Here is a 5,692-nt window from a genome sequence, read left to right as displayed (position 1 = left end):
AAACATAGCCATTAATTGCAACTGGTATTGGTAAGATTGAACTGGTGGGTACATACTTGGTAAGTCCTGAGAGGTAGTTACTGGGGCACTTCATCTTGGCCAGAGCCCGCCCAAAGTCAGCAGCGGCGGAGGCGAGCTGTTCCTCCGGGTTGAAGCATGGATCAGTGCCACTGACATGTGTACCTACAAGCAACCAGTAAATGGTAGAAGTTAAACTGCAATTGCACAAAGGATGTGAAATACTGTAAGACATGGGATGTAGCTAACCTCGACGGCAAACAAATGCATTGGCCGTTATGACCCTGCGTAAGTACATGGACAAGCATGTTAAGTACAGCAGGGTTAGCATCCACCAAAAATAGCAAATGGGCAGCATCTCTAATATATCTTCATTGCGGAGAGTAGCATGGTAGCAAATGGACAGATTAAAAAATAGATACAACTGTTAATTGCAACAGGCTTAACAGCATCCTAAGTCATGTTTTGTAAGTTTGTAGCCATTGAAATACAACTGTTTAGAAATGGATTCAACTGTTAATTTCAACAGGCTTAATAGACATTGAAACCGGTACTAATAAAAATGCAATTGCCATAGTTAAACATCACAAGGCAGGTGCTGCTAGAGCAGATAATGGCCCACATGTCTATAAAAAGGTAGGGAAAGTAGCAAAAACGTGTTAGGCATGTTTACAAGAACATGCTTAATACATCGACCATACAAAACATAGCCATTAACTGCAACTGGTATTGGTAAGGTTGAACTGGTGAGTACATACTTGGTAAGTCTTGAGAGGTAGTTGCTGGGGCACTTCATCTTGGCCAGAGCTCGCCCAAAGTCAGCAATGGCAGAGGCGAGTTGTTCCTCCGGGTCGAAGCGTGGATCAGTGCCACTGACATGTGTACCTACAGGCAACCAGTAAATGGTAGAAGTTAAACTGCAATTGCACAAATTATGTGAAATACTATAAGACATGGGATGCAGCTCACCTCGACGGCAAACAAAAGCATCGACCGTTATGACCCTATGTAACTACATGGATAGGCATGTTAAGTGCTACCTCTTGAGCATGCGTTGGTTTTCCCTTGAAGAGGAAAGGGTGATGCAGCAAAGTAGCGGAAGTATTTCCCTCAGTTTTTGAGAACCAAGGTATCAATCCAGTAGGAGACTACACGCAAGTCCCTAGTACCTGCACAAACAATCAAGAACCTTGCAGCCAACGCGACAAAGGGGTTGTCAATCCCTTCACGGCCACTTGCAAAAGTGAGATCTGATAAAGATAATAAGATAAATATTTTTGGTATTTTTGTTGTATAGATAGGAAAGTAAAGATTGCAAAATAAAAGGTGGCAGAAAGAGCAAATTGATAGGAAAGTAATATGATGGAAGATAGACTCGGGGGCCATAGGTTTCACTAGTGGTTTCTCTCAAGATAGCATAGATTATGGTGGGTGAACAAATTACTGTCGAGCAATTGATAGAAAAGCGCATAGTTATGAGAATATCTAGGCATGGTCATGTATATAGGCATCACGTCCATGAAAAGTAGACTAAAACGATTCTGCATCTACTACTATTACTCCACACATCGACCGCTATCCAGCATGCATCTAGAGTATTAAGTTCACAAGAACAGAGTAACGTATTAGGCAAGATGACATGATGTAGAGGGATAAACTCAAGCAATATGATATAAACCCCATCTTTTTATCCTTGATGGCAACAATACAATACGTGCCTTGCTGCCCCTGCTATCACCGGGAAAGGACACCGCAAGATTGAACCCAAAGCTAAGCACTTCTCCCATTACAAGAAAGATCAATCTAGTAGGCCAAGCCAAACTGATAATTCGAAGAGACTTGCAAAGATATTAAATCATGCATAAAAGAATTCAGAGAAGAATCAAATATTGTTCATAGATAATCTTGATCGTAAACCCACAATTCATCGGATCTCGACAAACACACCGCAAAAAGAATTACATCAAATAGATCTCCAAGAAGATCGAGGAGACCTTTGTATTGAGATCCAAAGAGAGAGAAGAAGCCATCTAGCTAATAACTATGGACCTGAAGGTCTATGGTAAACTACTCACACATCATCGGAGAGCCTATGGTGTTGATGTAGAAGCCCTCCATGATCGATTCTCCGTCCGGCGGTGCACCGAAAAAGGCCCCAAGATGGGATATCATGGGTACAGAAGTTTGCGGTGGTGGAAATAGGGCTTCGTGGTGCTCCTTGATGTTTTCAGGGTATATGAGTATATATAGGCGAAAGAAGTAGGTTGGTGGAGCCATGAGGGGCCCACGAGGGTGGGGGGAACGCCTACCCACCTGGGCGCGCCTCCCTACCTCGTGGCCGCCTCGTTGCTTCCTTGACGTCCACTCCAAGTCTCCTAGATTGCGTCTGTTCCAAAAACGATCCTCGCGAAGGTTTCATTCCATTTGGTTCTGTTTGATATTCCTTTTCTGTGAAACACTGAAATAGGCAAAAAAATAGCAATTTGCACTGGGCCTTCGGTTAATAGGTTAGTCCCAAAAATAATATAAAAGTGCATGTAAAGCCCATTAAACATCCAAAACAGATAATATAATAGCATGGAACAATAAAAAATTATAGATACGTTGGAGACGTATCAGGCATCCCCAAGCTTAATTCCTGCTCGTCCTCGAGTAGGTAAATGATAAAAACACAATTTTTGATGTGGAATGCTTCCTAACATAATTTTCAATGTAATTTTCTTTATTGTGGCATGAATGTTCAGATCCGAAAGATTCAAGACAAAAGTTTAATATTAACGTAATAATAATAATACTTCAAGCATACTAACTAAGCAATTATGTCTTCTCAAAATAACATGGCCAAAGAAAGCTTATCCCTACAAAAACATATTGTTTGGCTATGCTTCATTTTCGTCACACAAAAATGCTCTCATCATGCACAGCCCCGATGACAAGCCAAGCAAATGTTTCATACTTTAGTAATCTCAAACCTTTTTCAACTTTCACGCAATACATGAGCGTGAGCCATGGACATAGCACTTTGGGTGGAATAGAATATAATGATGGGGGTTGTGTGGAGAAGACAAAAAAGGAGAAAGTCTCACATTGATGCGGCTAATCAATGGGCTAGGGAGATGCCCATCAATTGATGTCAATGCAAGGAGTAGGGATTGCCATGCAACGAATGCACTAGAGCTATAAATGTATGAAAGCTCAACAAAAGAAACTAAGTGGGTGTCCATCCAACTTGCTTGCTCACGAAGACCTAGGGCATTTGAGGAAGCCCATTGTTGGAATATACAAGCCAAGTTCTATAATGAAAAATTCCCACTAGTATATGAAAGTGACAAAATAAGAGACTCTCTATCATGAAGATCATGGTGCTACTTTGAAGCACAAGTGTGGAAAAAAGATAGTAGCATTGTCCCTTTTCTTGTCCTTTTTTTATTTGGCCTTTCTCTTCTTTTTTTGGCCTTTTTTTATTTGGCCTTCCCTTTTTTTTGGCCTTCCCTTTTTTCTTCCGGGACAATGCTCTATTAATGATGATCATCACACTTCTATTTATTTATAACTCATAGATTACAACTCGATACTAGAACAAAGTATGACTCTATATGAATGCCTCCGGCGGTGTGCCGGGATGGGCAATGAATCAAGAGTGACATGTATGAAATTATGCATGGTGGCTTTGCCACAAATACGATGTCAACTACATGATCATGCAAAGCAATATGACAATGATGAAGCGTGTCATAATAAATGAAACGATGGAAAGTTGCATGGCAATATATCTTGGAATGGCTATGGAAATGCCATAATAGGTAGGTATGGTGGCTGTTTTGAGGAAGATATGGGGAGGTTTATGTGTGATAGAGCGTATCATATCACGGGGTTTGGATGCACCGGCGAAGTTTGCACCAACTCTCAAGGTGAGAAAGGGCAATGCACGGTACCGAAGAGGCTAGCAATGATGGAAAGGTGAGAGTGCGTATAATCCATGGACTCAACATTAGTCATAAAGAACACACATACTTATTGCAAAAGTCTACAAGTCATCAAAAACCAAGAACTATGCGCATGCTCCTAGGGGGATAGATTGGTAGGAAAAGACCATCGCTCGTCCCCGACCGCCACTCATAAGGAGGACAATCAAAGAATGCTTCAAATTTGTCACACAACGTTTACCATACGTGCATGCTACGAGACTTTCAAACTCTAACACAAGTATTTCTCAATTTCACAATTACTCAACTAGCACAACTTTAATATTACCATCTTCATATCTCAAAACAATCATCAAGTATCAAACTTCTCATAGTATTCAATGCACTCTATATGAAAGTTTTTATTATACCCATCTTGGATGCCTATCATATTAGGACTAATTTTATAGCCAAGGCAAATTACCATGCTGTTCTAAAGGACTCTGAAAATAATATAAGTGAAGCATGAGAGATCAATAATTTCTATAAAATAAAACCCCCACCGTGCCCTAAAATATATAAGTGAAGCACTAGAGCAAAATTATCTAGCTCAAAAGATATAAGTGAAGCACATAGAGTATTCTAATAAATTCCGATTCATGTGTGTTTCTTAAAAAGGTGTGTACAGAAAGGATGATTGTGGTAAACTAAATAGCAAAGACTCAAATCATACAAGACGCTCCAAGCAAAACACATATCATGTGGTGAATAAAAATATAGCCTCAAGTAAATTTACCGATAGATGAAGACGGAAGAGGGGTTGCCTTCCGGGGCACCCCCAAGCTTAGGCTTTTGGTTGTCCTCGAATTTTACCTTGGGGTGCCTTGGGAATCCCCAAGCTTAGGCTCTTGCCACTCCTTATTCCATAATCCATCAAATCTTTACCCAAAAACTTGAAAACTTCACAACACAAAACTCAACAGAAAATCTCATGAGCTCCGTTAGTATAAGAAAACAAACCACACCCTTAAGGTACTGTAATGAACACATTATTTACTTATATTGGTGTTAAACCTACTGTATTCCAACTTCTCTATGGTTCATACCCCCCGATACTAGCCATAGATTCATTAAAATAAACAAACAACACACGAAAAACAGAATCTATCAAAAATAGAACAGTCTGTAGCAATCTGATTTGTTCGAATACTTCTGAAACTCCAAATATTCTGAAAAACTAGGAAAACCTGGATAATTTGTATATTAATCTACTGCAAAAATAATAGGCAATTTATCACGTTCTGGTGAATTTTAACAATTATTTTCGTGAGCGCGAAGTTTCTGTCTTTTTTAGCAAGATCAAACAACTATCACCCAAGAAAATCCTATTGGTTCTACTTGGCACAAACACTAACTAAAACATAAAAACACATCCAAACAGAGGCTAGATGAATTATTTATTACTAAATAGGAACAAAAAGCAAGGAACAAAAATAAATTGGGTTGCCTCCCAACAAGCGCTATCGTTTAACGCCCCTAGCTAGGCATAAAAACAAGAATAGATCTAGGTATTATCATCTTTGGTTTTTATTTTTTTAGCGGAGTCATGCTCGAATCCGGGAGGTTCTTTGTGCTTCCCTTCATATTCGGAAATTTTTAGATCTAAAGAATTGAACCGCTTATTGCAAAGGGTGATCAACATATTCATGCGGTGAAGATTTCCGCTAACACTCTTAAGAGGTTCAAGAGACTTTTGTAAAATTTCGGTT

Source organism: Triticum aestivum, chromosome 1D, assembly GCF_018294505.1.
Source record: "Triticum aestivum cultivar Chinese Spring chromosome 1D, IWGSC CS RefSeq v2.1, whole genome shotgun sequence".
Taxonomy (NCBI): Eukaryota; Viridiplantae; Streptophyta; class Magnoliopsida; order Poales; family Poaceae; genus Triticum; species Triticum aestivum.
Note: the sequence above shows the minus strand (reverse complement) of the source record.